The 16,055-nt window shown below is 46.7% G+C and overlaps 1 protein-coding gene and 1 long non-coding RNA gene across 6 annotated transcripts in view; one reads left to right on the top strand and one right to left on the bottom strand.

The window, feature by feature from the left end:
• Positions 1 to 16,055, bottom strand: part of CDH13 (cadherin 13) — a 1,017,465-nt gene that overhangs the window by 38,275 nt on the left and 963,135 nt on the right. The gene's annotated exons all lie outside the window — the stretch shown is intronic.
• The window catches only part of LOC129630828 (uncharacterized), a 34,276-nt gene continuing 23,770 nt past the window's right edge, over positions 5,550 to 16,055 (top strand). For both annotated transcript variants that reach the window (XR_008703767.1, XR_008703766.1), the window contains exon 1: positions 5,550 to 5,660. This is a non-coding gene — a long non-coding RNA (uncharacterized LOC129630828). The remainder of the gene's footprint in view (positions 5,661 to 16,055) is intronic.

The raw sequence follows: 16,055 nt of genomic DNA, 5'->3' as shown, positions 1-16,055 counted from the left end.
ACCAAGGGTTGATCCCCTGCCCCTTGCATTGCAAGGCGGATTCTTAATCACTGGATCACCAGGGAAGCCCCCAAATTCACCATTTTCAATGTGTATCTCATATGAGTGAGTTCCGGCTTAGAATCCTCCAATAACTTCCCACTGGGAACAGAATAAAATCAAACTCCTGATCATGTCTTGCAGATTCTGCCTAACTCTCTACCCTCCTTCCATCTGTCTCATTTGCCTGTGTGTCTGGTGCCTAGAAGACTGCCTGGCACGCACAGAGCAGGCACTCTGGGGTTGGATGGATGGATGGATGGATGGAAGAACAAGCCTTCTCCAACATGGCTTGACTGACCCAGGCCTGAGGTCCCACGACACTCACTCTGGGAGACTTTAGGTAACCAACTTGAAACGAAGCAGCCTGTCTTTCTTTGACTTCCAGGACAGAGGCTGGATTTCTTACAGATCCTGCAGGCATGTAGATGTGCTAGTCCAGTGTCCTGTGGCTTGTGAGAACCCCTGACCCCCACCTGGCCAATGATTATCCAACTTTACTAACACTTATTAGCGTTAATAATAAGTAATACTTATTAGAAGGCCAAAAAGCAAAATAAAACCAACTAGTCTTGGTGTTTCAGAGTGAGATGGCTCAAGCCCCCAGTGGCGTGTGGCCACAGTGGGGGCCTCTCCTCCCAGGGCTGTGCAGCTTGCAGGTCGAGTTCCATGTCTGTGGGTCAAAGGGATGGCGTGGTGGTGTCTGAACCAGGTGCCGTTTCCAGGATGGGTTGTCTTGAAGAAACATGCTCGCTGGGAGAGCAAACCCAGATGTTAGAAGACCAGCAAGGCAAAGCTAATCCCCACTGCGTTTGTTCTCAGACTTTATTTTTATTGGGTGATTAATTGACAGGTCATGCCTCTGCTCAGCACTTGAACATTTCAGCTCAGCTCAGACCAAGCTCAGAAAAGGTGTTGGCGCTTTTGAGAAGTTGATGAGCGAGGTTGTGGCAGGGACTGCAGTGGGATAGATGGATGGCGGAGACCGGCTTCATGCCTTGAAGGTCAGTGAGCACCACCTGGCAAACTGCCACGGAGGAGGTTCCTAGCAGCGCCTGCTTGGCTTAGGGGACAGGCCTTCTCCCTCCGCTGGAGGCCAGGCGGTGAGCGATCCTAGACAATGTTTCTTACCGAGGCTGGGCTGTGGGAGACCCACATGGTTCTGGGGAGGAGCTGAGAGGGTCTGGGCTTCCTGCGGAGAGACCTGGCCCAGAGCACGTCTCCACCTACCTTGGCCTGACCTGTGGTCTAGAGGAGCCGTCCCCTAACAGGTGACTCTGTTGGCCCCCATGTGGGAAGCCCTGGGACCCCCATGCCCAGCCCTGGGTACTGATGCCCTACATTTTTGGAAGACCTGCTAGGAGCCCAGAGGTCTGCTAGGGACGGGAGAGACTGTAGTGAGCAAAGCAGGAAGCTCGCGCCCCTGATGAAGACTTTCACCAAGGGGGTTCATCCCTGGACACTGCCCTTGGCACACGGCGGGAAAGTGCCCAGAGGAGGGGCTGTCTTCCTCCCTTCCCAAGTCCAGTGCTCTGTCATGTGTCTGGCCCATTGCAGGCCTTAGTCAAGGATGGGTGGGCGAATGAGCAAAACATCAGTGTGTGAAAAGTGAATAGGAAGCAAATAGTTACAGAATTCTGAGGAGTCGGCATCCCAGGATTTGCAGGGTGTGTGAAGACGGCCATGCACCTGGTCCATGAGGGACAATGGGTAGTGCCCTGACGGGGTCAGCGGTGTGGAGTCACAGAGCTTCTGACAAGGGGGACGACATGTCTTGAGCCTCTGAGCCTCCCACTGCCCGGTCCGCCAGCTGTTTCCTCATTCGTGCGTTCCCAGACCCCAAGCCTGCAGACCTCCACCCTCCCCTTCCCGGATCCGAAGTCCATAGACCTCCACCCTTCCCGCCTTCATTTTAGCTGCTGGTTTCCACTGGGAATTTTGTCCCCAGCTCTCTGCTTGGCTGGCTCCTTGCTACTCTTCAGACCTGAGTTCAAATGTCACCTCCTCCCTCCCAGCCTGTTTCAGGGGCCTCTCCCAGGGGCTCCCCAGTCCATCATGCTGTTTTCTCTCCTACAGGCTGTGTGCTGCACTCAGCTAACATAGTTAAGCATTGATTTACTTGCTCACTGCCCATCTCCCTGCTGGAATATAAGTTCTACAAGAGGACAAAGGCTAGTTAGGGCCCAGCTAGTGGTGCAAGTTTAGGAACTGTTTACTGAGTCAGTATGGATGCATTGAGGCAGAATATAAGAAGAGTAGTCAGCCCATCTAAAACATTTACTTTGAGCCTTGTTTTATATCAAAAGCAATATTTACAATAGACATTTCTCACGGGTCTGCCGCAGCATTTAAAATTTCCCATGACCCTCTGAGATAGTCCGTATGAGACACTTTTACTCATTTAACATGTTTTCCTGTCTGAATTCTAGAAAATGAAAACTTAATGCTTTCTGGATGAATCAACCTCTTCTAAGCTGACTTCCCAAAAGAATCAAAGAAAGCCCAGGTAATTCTTTGCACTTGTCTTGATTGTTTGAATGTTTAAAAGAACATAACACATGCTTTTTGAGTCTGAACTTTTTCATCTAATTGTGATTAAAAGAACATCTTGGTTTAGCCAAGAAGGAAGCTTTGTCTCCAGCTTTGCCAGTTCCTAAAACAACATTCTTAGAAGGAATGAAAGTCCCTTAAAACTCTGTATCCTTTGATATAGAAATTCCTTTGCCAATAATTTAGCCAAAAAACAGTAAGAGAGCAATTTCTAAAATTTGGAAATGCTGCGTTAATAAAATCAAAGCTTGCCCCTCCTTGGCAGGACTTCTCAGAGCCTTGAAAATATAGATTCACACTGTGGATATCCCAGAAAGGGTCTCAGAGCAAAGCATTACTCAAACTTATTTGGCAGAGTTACTCAGCTACAAGAACGTTTCTTCCATCACTGCTGAGTACAGAAAAATTTAAAAATTACCAGGTAACTGTCTATCAAGGGGCTTCCCAGGTGGCACTAACGGTCAAGAACCCGGCCGCCAATGCAGGAGACATAAGAGATGCAGGTTTGATCCCTGGGCGGGGAAGAGCCCCTGGAGAAGGGAATGGCAACCCACTCCAGTGTTCTTGCCTGGAGAATCCCATGGACAGAGGAGGCTGGCAGGCTACAGTCTATAGGGTCACAGAGGTGGACACGACTGAAGCGACTTAGCACACATGCACACAACTGTTATCAAAAGTGATTGGTTACCCAGACAACAAAGCACTATATAGACCTTAAAAGGTAAGAGAGACGCAGCATAGCAGGATGACTATATTCAAGAAATGAAGATGACGGTGAAAACCTCACCCACATACTATAGAGCTTCATGTGCAGGACAGAGAATGCCCACAGGCTAGCGCAGGAGGTGCTCACTGCCTCCTTCTCACAAACATCGGTAACAACTTTCCTCTGGAGTCCAAGGTCAGCTTCAAAATCCCTCTCCCCACCATACCCTGCGTGCTAAGCCCTTCTATCACACCGCTGGGCTCGTAATCCCCCTTGGAAGGGGATGTTAGTGGCAGCCACGTTAAGAATATGGCAATGATGATAACAGTGACAGAATAGGAGATAATGGTAACACTTACTGAGCACTGACTGTGCCAGAAACTGCCTCAGTGCTTCACACAGGTCGACTCATGTGACCCTCACAAATAGCTTCATGGGGGTTAGGGTTATTGCCCCATTGTACAAATGCGGGTGCTGAGGCACAGACAGGCTATGCGATTCGCTCCAGGTCACACAGCTGGTAAGTGACAGACCCGTCCCATCCCAGGATCCACTCTGCGCTGAGATGCCTGCCTGTCTGACTTTGGCCTTAAGAGTAGTTGTGCCTGTGTCTGGCTAGTTGGATTTACATCTTTCTTATTTTTTCATATCAGGATTTCTAAAACTTCTACCACGAGCCTATAATCTTTTTGCAATAAAGTCTTTTTTTTTTCAACGAAAGCTAATAATATAAAGATGTCTTCCTTGATACCCCCATATCTCCATTTCCCTCTTGGCAAAGTCAGGGTTTCTCTCCTCTGTGCAACCTTACTGCTATAGAAGTATATTATATATGTGGTCTGTGTGTGTCTACAAAAATGTATATGTATTAACTTCTATTAAACAGTGTACTAGGGGGTTTGAGCTTGGTACAATAAGGCTGGGAAATAAAAAGCATGTAGATTAGAGAGGAATAAGTAAAATTTCCCTCATGTGCAGATGACATAATCAGGTATAAAAATCTGAAGGACTTGAAAAAATTAATAACATGAATGCTACTTTGGCATAGTTACAAAATGCAAGGTCAATACACAAAATTCACTTGTATTAATATGTACTAGCAAATAGTAATTGGAAATAAAAAGTAAATAATACCATTTAAGGTGGTCAAGGCCTGTAAAATTCTTAACAAAATATATGCAAGACCTATATTCTGAAAACTAGAATACATTGGTAAGACAGATTAGAGAAGTCCTAAATAAATGGATATACCATGCTCATGCTTACAAAACTAAATACTGTGAATTTAGGTGAATTCTCCCCCAAAGTTATTTGTAGATTTAATACAATCTTAATAAAAAAATTTACAGTTTTTTGCATAAAAATATTTATGTATATATTATACATGATGCTGCTGCTAAGTCACTTCAGTCGTGTCCGACTCTGTGCGGCCCCATAGACGGCAGCCCACGAGGCTCCCCCATCCCTGGGACTCTCCAGGCAAGAACACTGGAGTGGGTTGCCATTTCCTTCTCCAATGCATGAAAGTGAAAAGTGAAAGGGAAGTCGTTCAGTCGTGTCTGACTCTTAGCGACCCCATAGACTGTAGCCCACCAGGCTCCTCCATCCATGGGATTTTCCAGGCAAGAGTACTGGAATGGGGTGCCATTGCCTTCTACGATTATACATGATATGTAATACTATATATGGTGTATGGACACACATACAATATATTAATTACACATTTGTTAGGGCTTCCCTGACAGCTCAGCTGGTAAAGAATCTGCCTGCAATGCAGGAGACCCTGGTTCGATTCCTGGGTCAGGAAGATCCCCTGGAGAAGGGATAGACTACCCACTCCAGTATTCTTGGGCTTCCCTTGTGGCTCAGCTGGTAAAGAATCTGCCTGCAATGCAGGAGACCTGGGTTCGATCCCTGGGTTGGGACGATCCCCTGAAGGGAAAAGTTACCCACTCCAGTATTCTGGCCTGGAGAATTCCATGGACTGTATAGTCCATGGGGTCACAAAGAGTCGGACAAGACTGAGTGATATTGAGTATTTGTGTTCCCTCACCTCTCCCCTAATTCACATGGTGAAGTCCTAACTCCCAGTGTGGCTGAATATAGGGATGGGGCCTTTAAGGACATAATAAAGGTTAACTGAGGTTGCAGGGTGGGGCCCTAATCTGATGGGATTAGTGTTCTTCTTATTAGAAGAAGGAGAGGCCTGACTGCAACCCCTCTCCACCCTGTGCATAGATGGAGGAGAGGCCACATGCGGACACTGCAAGGAGAGGGCGGTCCTCCAGCCAGGAAAAGGGCTTTCACCAGAAACTGTGTCCGCCAGAACCTCAATTATGGACTTCCAGCTTCGGAAGTGTGAGAAGTAAGTGTCTCCTGTCTTAGCCCCCCAGTTCTGCAGTAGTTTGTTATGGGAGCCCTAGCAAAATGACAAAACATTATTCAGATATTAGGCTGAACCACAAAGCTGCCTTTTGAGTGGTCAAAACCCATCAAATATCAGCAATTTCATATGGCCCAACCTAATCATAAGCGTATAGACAATAAAATGACATGTCCTAATTGTGTGCTTCCCCCTAGTGGACACACTTCTTTGTGGTCTGGGAGACACGTCTTGTTTATCTGTGCTTTTGCATCTCCCAGGGTATCTGCTGGCCTTTGGTAAACACTGGTGACTGATGAGTAAATTACCCAGATGAACATTTTGCATTCCTGTTCCAATAGAAGCCTTAATATAGTTATATCAAGGCTACCTCTCTCATTAAAAAGAATTACCTTGCACTTATCAGCAGGAGCTATTGAACTGTTTGCCAAGACCTTTACTTCTCACTTCATAGTAACACAAAATAGATGTGTCTTCATCACACACACACACACACACACACGCGCGTGCGTGTGCGCATGCACCACACAGGCCAGTGTCTTCCAACCCTTGAGTCACACCACTCACACACAGGCTTGTGGGGCCAGAGGGTGAGAGCGGATGGGCTGGGAGGCAGAGAGTGAGTGGCGTGTGGTTTCAGCACCCACCCGATGTCCTGATCCCTCTCTTCATGCACCAGGTCTGCTCCTGCCCATCCAGACCACAGCCCTGGGGCATCTGTGCATGTGATGCTGGGCCCCTGGTCTGGGAGGAGCTGGGGCTCTGGGTACCATCACAATTCTAAAAGCTTGTGCTGTGCAAGAAAAAATGAAAAGCACCTTCCCTTCAAATGTACGAGTCAAAATTGACAGTTAAACTAAACCCCCGAATCTCAGAAAGTCCCCCCAAATAAAAAAAAACCCAGCCAAATTAGCAGATTCAGGAAAAGGCTGCTGTCTCCCTAAACCGTGAGGCTTACTCCCTGGCTCTCTCACTGTGGACCACTGAGCCAGGCTGCTGGCTGGTCCCTTTGAGACGCCTGTCATTCCAAACCTGGTCAGTCCTTGGGCCTCATGTCCCTATCACATGCTCTCTTGGAAAGCTATTCAAGCCTTCTCCAACCTTTGAACATAATTCTATCTTTCAGGGCTTCTAATATCAATTTACTAACATTCTTGGCTTTTAAAATCTCCTACATGGACATTTTATTGTGAAGAATTGAGTATTTTTCCTTCTCAATATGGCAAGGTTGGAAGTTGCTTCCTTGAATGCCCACCACTACAATGGTAGTCTATGGGGGAGACAGGTAGATTTGCGATATAGTAAGTGGAAGAAAACAGTAGAATCTGGGTGATGGGTGAATGAATGCTCACTGCAAAATTATTTCAACATTTCTGTGCATTTGAAACTTTCATAAAGTTTATGGCAAAAGGATGAATGTGTCTTTTCTTGAAACAGTAAGCAGTTCTGTTCCCATATTCCTGTCTTTCTAAAAAGCCCAAAAACCTAAGGAGGTCATACACTGTGTGACTTCATTCATATGAAATATCCAGTCTAGCCAAATCCATAGAGACCAAAAATCGTTTAGTAGTAGATGAGTAGAAAGATTAGTGGTTGCTATGGCAGAGGAGAGGCAGAATGGAGGTGATGGTTAAGGAGAATAGATTTCTTTCTGGGGTAAAGAAAATATTCTAAAACTGATTGTGGAGATGGTTGCACAACTCTGTGAATATACTAAAACCCACTGAATTGTATATTTTAAAATGGTAGATTGTGGGGTTTGTGAATTATGTCTCAATAAAGCTGTTATATGCAAGAGAAATATCTTCAAGGACGTGAGCTCTCCATGGTTTCCTAGGTGATCGAAGCACAGAAAAATGACAAAAACCAAACATCCTTTCACGATGTGCTTCAGAATATTCTACTAATGAATTGCAGAGGGCCCCCAAATAACAGGGTATTTTGATGCTCTTTCATTTTTGCCTGCTTGACATATGCTGAGTCAAACGAAGAACTCTCTAAGGCTCATCTATGGGATCTTTAGTCTTACTTGTAATGACTGTAGCAGAATGGGCCGAGGTAACTAGCTGCCTGGTGAATGAATGAATGAATAATGAAGGAATGAGTGAGCAAGCACCTTGCTCTTTCCTTGGCTTTTCCTATCGACTCACGTCACTGTCTTTGAATGAAGGCGTCACTTAGTCTTAATCATGAAGGTTACAGCTGTTTCTTCACGCCATCAAGGATTCTTATTTCTCTCAAACCCAAACAGGAGACCAGGTCTTGTCACCAAGTTGGCCTGGTGACGATACTGCCAACTGGAGTCCTGGTTTCCCGTCTAACAAAGGGCAGGTTCAAGGATGGTCTGGAAGCTTCTTTCTAACACTAGTAAGTTTTGACAGTCTTTGCCCGAACAATAGCTATTCTGGATGAGCAAAATGTTGTAAATTCTTCCTGGTAGGCACATTCACACCGAAGTCCTGGGAGTTTCTTCCATGTGACAAGTGACATTTTACGAGACAGAGTAAATGCAGAGAGTGAAAAGGCAGTCATTAAAAGGTGAGAAAAATAAACAGCTGGCAAAGAATGCCTGTATAAATTGCTCACTCTGACTTCAGGGGGATAATTTTTTTAAAGTAAGATCATGAGAAGTAGATTTATGTCTCCAGATCCAATGCAAATGCAGGATTTGCACAATAACCATTCATCAGGTCCCAAAGATCTGATTTATGGCCCCACAGCCCTACTTTGTATTCTGACGGGCTGAGAAAGTTAACTGACAACAAAGAAATATCCTCCGACTCATTGCAGATGACGGGTTATAAATGAGCACAACTTGATTTTCTGCTCCGGAAAATTAGTGTTTTGAAACTCTCATTAGAAATTAGTCATTAAAACTGTGCCCAGACTTGACTGTTTGGCCCATTGCTTTATTTTTGCTTTAGTCATTTAATTTGCTGACAGCGTTGGGTGGGGAAACCACTGCCTTTGCTGTAGAACATTCTAGGTTGACGTCTTTGTCTAGATTCAACACCATGTCTCCAGATAGGCTGTGCCCCTGCAGAGACTCCGCACCTGTGTAGGGCGAGCTGGGTGGCATAGAACCGGTATCCGCTTTGCAGGAGGCACTGTGCTGGCCCAGGGCAAGTAGACAGAGGGGTGACTTGGCTCCTGATCCTTCTCTCCAAATATTAGTGGAGAGACTGAACTAGTGTTTCCCAAACTGGGTGCTCTATGGTTCTGGCCCCAGAATCACCAGCAGAATTAAAGATACAGATTCTCAGGTCCTGACACTGGAGTTTGGTCCTGACATTGAGTTGGTAGGTCTGCTGCTGCTGCTGCTGCTGCTAAGTCGCTTCAGTCGTGTCTGACTCTGTGCGACCCCATAAACAGCAGCCCACCAGGCTCCCTCGTCCCTGGGATTCTCCAGGCAACAACACTGGAGGTGGGGCTTAAGCCTCTGTAATTTTAGCACCTCCCATGGGCTTCTGATGCTAGTCAATTTGCTGGCCCAGGGATGGGCACTTGGGATTTGCTGGAGCCTGATGCTCAGCCATTTCTTCCAAGTCACCAGAAGATTGAGGCACTCAGGTAAAGCATAGAGTCCAGCATATTTGATCTGCGGGAGAACAGCAGGTGGGTCAGGAACCTTCTCCCTGGCAAGGGGTTGCCACAAAAGTTTCTTTTCAGCCTCCAAGTCCAGTTAATCACCAAATCATGCGGATTCCACTTTCTTCACGCTTCTCAGCTCAGCTGCGCATCTTTGAATTCTCTTCCTTGCTGTTCTTGTCCTAGGTGGCAGCATCTTAAGTGACCTCTCAGCCTCTCCGCTCTTCCCCTAACATCTGTCTTGTGCCTGAATGAACTTTTTCTAAAATTCAGATCTGACTGCAACATCTGTCTGCATTCAGGCCTTCCAGTGCCCTCACTGCCTACAGATCAAGGCTTAACTCCCACCGTGGACCACACGAGACCCGGCACAGTTGTGCCCCCTTGGTCAGTGAGCAGTTCTAGCCTCTATGTCTCTGCCTGCGGTGTTTCCGGGGCCTGCACACCACCCCCTGGCCCCTGGGCTGCCTTCAAGCATCAGCTCGGCTCTTCTCCTTGACTCTAACAGGTGGACATAGACTTGCCTTTCTCTCTGCCCTTGTCAGACTGTCCTTTTTTGCACCTTTTTTGTTTTTCACCTTGAATGTCATTTTCATCACAGCTTTTGTATTTATAATTAAAAAGTGTTTATTTATACAGCTACCCATTCTAGACTACGTGAGCCTGGACGATAGAGGCCATGCAAGTTTTGGTGTCTGTATCCCCCATCTCTGTGAATTAGGGGCCCAGAGGGAGGAGGGCCCTGCAGCTGGTCAGAAGGCTGGGGAGATGAATATAGGGTTCACCCAGAGGCCACACAGGGGAGGTGCTCCGGTTCCAACACGGCCCTTGGTCAACCCACAGCCTCTATCCCCACTGACCTCACTCCACCGGTGATGGAGTGAGGCTGGCACTGCTCAGTCTGCTGGGGAAGGTGAGGTAAGCATACAGGTCTCCAGGAAAGCTGCCTGGGACCCCTTTAGGAGGGCTGAGAAGATGAGTAGCTACAGGAGGCCTGAACTAGGGAGGAATCTCCCATGGCCAACATGAGCTTGCTCAATTTCACGTGCCCATATACCCATGTGCCCATCCACATACACGTTCACATGTCCATCCTTCCATGCATCCATTCATCCATCTATCCACACATCCATCCATGCATATATCCATCATTACCCATTCACATATCCATCTCTGCATCTGTGCATCCATCCACACATCTACCCATTCATGTATCCATCTATCATTTCAGTACTCATCACACGGCTACTGTGTGTTAGGAACTCTTATTTATGTATTACTGTGTCTATGGCAGCACTTATGCTCTAGAAGAAGGAGCAGGATTATAAGCAACATGTAAACAGACCGTATGACAATTTCAGAGAGTGACATGTGCTCTGGAAGCCATCACATTGGGCAATGGTACAGGGGTGACTAGTAACATGGGGGAGTAGGGGAGGGCTTATTTACTGAGAAGTAATTAGTCCATTCTAAAGGAGATCACTCCTGGGTGTTCTTTGGAAGGACTGATGCTAAAGCTGAAACCCTAGTACTTTGGCCACCTCATGTGAAGATTTGACTCATTGGAAAAGACTCTGATGCTGGGAGGGATTGGGGGCAGGGGCAGAAGGGGACGACAGAGGATGAGATGGCTGGATGGCATCACTGATTCGATGGACATGAGTTTGGGTGAACTCCGGCAGTTGGTGATGGACAGGGAGGCCTGGAGTGCTGCAATTCATGGGGTCGCAAAGAGTCGGACACGACTGAGTGACTGAACTGAACTGAAGCAAGGAGAGCCACTCAGCGGGGATGACAGATGCGGTATGAATGAAAAGAAGACAGTCAAGTAGAGAGATGGTGGGGAGGACGTTCCAGGCAGAGGAATCCGTGGTGAGCCGATGAGTGAGGGGGAGTCTCCAACTGGGAAGCAGTTTGGGGACAGTGGCCAGAACAGAGGCCAGCAGATGGACCCGAGTTCAAATCCCCACTCAGTCATTAACACCTGTGGGTCACTGGGAGAGGTTCCAATCTTTCAAAGCTTTCACATCCCTGTATGTAAAACGGAGACACTAAAACCTTACTGATAAGATGGTTGTGAAAATTGTATCATATGTGAAGCATGGTCCTTGGCATGGGGTGGGGGCTTCCTAAACCCATGTATTTCAAAATTCTTTTGCCAAGTGAAAGTCACTGTGATTTTCGCATCAGCATCCTGAGACAGAAAAGATGGATCGCCTCAATTCTGGTAACCAGTTTCCAACTGACACCTCTATCTGATTTCAGCTTCCTTCCATATTTTAAAAATGCTCTAGGTACTCCCTTTATTATGCATGTCACCCGGCTCTAGTTACTGTGGAACTAGAAGGTCACAGCTTGGCTCTGGGCTCAGAAATATGGCAGCTGTCAGGCGCATGATTTAGGAAGTTGGCCTTCCTCAGTGGAACCACAGTGCAGTAAAATCCAGTCAACGATTCAGCCCACTGCTGCCGAGTAAAAGCTGGGAGAAATCTTCAGCAGCTATATTAACACGAAACTTTTTATGAGTAAATGTTTTTTGTGAGATGACATTGAACCCCTGCTTCCCTCCTCCAGTCTCCAAACAGCTCAGCTTTGGAAGAAGGGGCCAGAAATTCTGAATAGGAAGCAATGACTCTGCTGGACCAAAAAAAAAAAAAAAAAAAAAAAAAAGCCCAGATTCCCAAACAAAACCACGATAAAACAAAGCCCCTTACAAGACTGGGACCACAGGACACACAGCCCCAGTCTGCTCAGGCTCCGGCCTGAAATCCTAGGCTCTCTCTTTGATCACACTCACATCCGGCTCTTATTATATTTTCCTCGTAGATTGCTAGAGGTTCAGCATCCAGTTTTCTGGAGGGAAAAAAGCCCAGAATATTAGCATTTGCCTATTTGCATGGAGTAAATACTTCCGCTGTGACTGACTTTGAGTCACTCCTGATGCCACAGACTGCAGCATTGGGGAGAGATGGCCACACTGGCTCGTGAGCTGGTTTGAACGGCCCTGGGCCGCCACTGCCACATCGGTACCCTATCGTCATGACCACTGGCTCTGGCTGGGTGCACCGCCAGGCTCAGCGCACGGGACAGCTCGTATAATCTTAACCGTCATCATTTGAGGCAGGGATTGCTATCACCAGCTCAAGGATGAGGGGATTGAGCTCAGACAGACTGTGTGGCCAGCACAGGCTCCCATGAGAGGGTAGCACTCTGCCCCTGGCCCCATTTCAAGTCCTCCTGTTTCTTCCCTGGATAAGCATCTGCTTCCCAACAGGCTCCATGACTGCAGGACCGCTGGGGCCATCTCTTGCTGCTCTTTTGTGTATATAACCATCTACCCCAGTTCAGAACGGAGTCCAGTTTATTTAGCTCAGTGCTTACCAACCCAGCCCTGCCCACTCATGCACACAGTAGGAGCTCACTGAGTTAGACTTTCCATTTCTTTCTGCTGTGCTGGTGTACCCTCTCAGAACAGTGGCCTGGCCCATTTCTCAGGTGTTTGTGTCTGTTTCGTGTGATAGAAGATAAAACTGGGACTTTCATATCTGGTATTAGTGAAGCAGGCAATTCAGACCAATCCTCCCACTAAGCAAGCTATAAGATGTTGGAAAATACACATAAAAAAAGGAAACGGGGAAGAAGTCAGGACAGGTTAGAAGACGACAGGACTGCAATCAGTACCGGTCTCTATTTTCTCATATCCTTCATGGCGATGATCTCATTTTGAGGGGAGTCTTAGAAAGTGTTGCAGATAATGTCAGCAATCTGAAAATTCAGCCAGTTTCAAAGAGTTTTTGACTTTGGAAAGAAGGACCAAGACTAGAAGATTATATCTACTCAAGTAAATAGTCATTAAAGAGGCCAACAAGGGAAGGAAAAAGTGAAGAGGAATGGTCTCCAAGGGATGGTGGGAGGTAGGGGGATGTTGGGGAGAACACAGATGGCTTCCAGGAGGGGCGCTACTGGGGGTGATGCTGTCAAGGTGGACACGTGTCCTTGTACCTGTGTCCACACTGCAGGACATACACCACCAGCAGTGAGTCCGTAGACTGGGGACTTGGGGTGATGAGGTGTGTTCATCAACTGGAACACGTGCTACACCCTGGGGGAGGCTGTGCATGCCTGGGGTTAGGGGATAGATGGGAAACCTTCATACCTTCCCCTCAATGTTGCCATGAATCTAAGGCTGCTGCTATAAAAAGTCTATTTAAAAAGTGCACAAGTCTAAGTTTTCCAATGATTTTCAATGATTCTATTAATCACAGGTTGGAAAAGCAGGAGGGAGTAGACACATCCGCACCCCTCAGCTTGAGAGTTCTTCTTCCCGAAATTTGGTAATACTGCTCTGATTGCCACTACTCCATTCCCACTAAAGTCTGCCTTCAAGGTCAACCATCCCCTGGCTATGGGTGGGCCCTGACCCAAACTAGGCCCCCAAAACTCACTCTCACACCTGAGCCCAGGCCAGGCGGATGCTGGGGCCGAGCCCATCCTGATGCTGCTGCCCCTGGTCTCTCACCTGGCCCTGGGTCCCCCCTGCTGTGACATCTGCTTGTTGATTCTGTGAATGGCTTCACAGACTTCTGACACATTTTGTTTCTTTTGCAGACACCTTTCAGAGTTGACTTCTGATGCTTGCCTCCAACTCCAACAGATAAACAGCCCATTTCAGAAATAGGACACTATTTGGAAATGCATTTTACATATACCGCTGCTGCTGCTAAGAAGGAGAGGTGTTGGGGCCTGGAACTTGGGAACCCCAGGCTGGAGGGAGTTAAAATCCCCTGCCTTCTCCACAGCTTGCAGAAATGCCTGAAAATATTTACAGAAACAAATGCTTGAAGGAAATCCCAGCACTGCCTGCTGGGCAAGGTCAGCAAGGATAAAGTGGATGTGTTCTTGAAACCAAAGAGGAGCGGCAAAGGAAGCATTATTTAATCCTGATCAAGGAAAGGGGACCACTAACCTCTGATGAGAAAACAGACTTTGCACTAGCCGTAAGTAACCCTGTGACAAGTGGATGAATAGCCCAAGTGATTATCACACAGAATTTAATATTTAGGCCAGCATGAACTCATAGCAATAAAGCTCCATTTCATATCTTTTGTGGAATGAGGTGGGGGCATTTATGAGCAAAGGCATGCATGAATGAATGAAGAAATATGCTAAATGTAGCCATAAAACTCCCACTCTTGTTTCTAGCTGTTGCTTTATCCAGCCCTAGCCGGAAAGCCCTTGCTCAGCAAATAACAATTATCTGAGATGACAATTGATGTAAAGAAACAGGCGGGCATACAGAACACACTCGTGCTTCTCCTTTCTCTTAAAAACACAAGAGAAATGGGAAAAGGTAGTTAGCAAAAACTCTAAGTAAGAAATAAAGACGCATTCTTGTTGAAGATGAAAATAATAACTGTATGTTAGAACCCCTCCTTATGGGAGATGAAGAAGGTATTTTCCAATTCTTTTATAAAAAAGCTTCTCAATGTAAACAAACCAAAAAAAATCCACAGACTCCAGGATGTCAACGCTTGATCTATTTGTCATGAATTTTGAATAGTTCCTGACTCTATTTTGCGACACTAATTTGTGTTATAGTCTTTAAAAGTATTTTATAACTGTCTCTTACTGATAGTTGAGAATTTTTATCAATAGTTAAAAAAATTAAACTTTAGTGACAGAAATAGCATCACATGGTTAGTTACCTGATATTTACACAGCGATTTGGTTGTAGGGAACTGGGAGAGAGCTCGTCTCATAGCCACAGATACCCCTAAGGAAGCATACCTGAGACTGTCGGGGCAGCCCAGCTGGGTAGACAGTCAGTTTGGTAGGATGCATCTGTGTGTGTGTTCTTTAATGCCAATTGCTTCTGTGTGTGTCTTAGGCGCGCAGTCATATCAGACTCTTTGTGATCCCATGGACTGTATCCCACCAGGCTCCTCTGTTCATGTATTCTCCAGGCAAGAATACTGGAGCTGGTTGCCATTCCCTTCTCCAGGGGCTCTTCCTGACCCAGGGATCAAACCCAGGTCTCCTGCACTGCGGGCAGATTCTTTACCATGTGAGCCTTAGAGTATAGATTTTATATCTATTAAGTATTGTTGTCAACAATAATAGCAATCTTTCAAGGACAAGTTTATTAACAGCACTTGAGGCAAGTGATTAAAGCAACCTGATCCTTTCGACATTTACAGAACCCCCAGGAAGGGCCCATTGACTCTCATGGGACTTGTGTGGACATGACTCTCGTGGCTTCAGCAGCGTATGTCTACCCCTTCTTCTGGTTGCACCACCTGCCTCCACTTTGGACAGCCAGCCCACTGCCCCTTGACCCCAGAGTTTTGTTCCTGCACCAGCTCCCCCGAGGTGACCCAGGCCTGTGGTCAGTGATTGGTCTAGGCTAGACCCCTGATCTGCTCTAGACCCAGGAATTCTGCTGGAACCCTGGGAAGGAACTTTCCTGGGACTGTGAACCTGGAGCTATTGCTGGTGTTTTGTAGCATGAGGTCAGAGCTTACTTGAGAGTGAAGCCGACAGCGAGGAGAGGAAGTCAAGAGGGAGAGAAGGCTCCTGAGAGCCCTGCCCTAATGGCACACGCAGGGCTGACATCACCAGCGGGTGCTGTTCTGATTGGCTGGTGTCACGGCTAACGGTTCCTATTTGAATATTTCCCACCAATACTCAGACCTGGCTCTGCCTAAAATCTCACCTCCCAGTTATGTCAGCTCATTGGTTCATTTTTTTTTTTTTTCTGATCCCAGTTTGAGTTATGTTCCATTTGTTATT

The sequence above is a fragment of the Bubalus kerabau genome, chromosome 17 (genome assembly GCF_029407905.1).
Source record: "Bubalus kerabau isolate K-KA32 ecotype Philippines breed swamp buffalo chromosome 17, PCC_UOA_SB_1v2, whole genome shotgun sequence".
NCBI classification, from domain to species: Eukaryota; Metazoa; Chordata; class Mammalia; order Artiodactyla; family Bovidae; genus Bubalus; species Bubalus kerabau.
The sequence above is the reverse complement of the archived record's forward strand: the minus strand, read 5'-3'. Positions and strand labels throughout refer to the sequence as shown.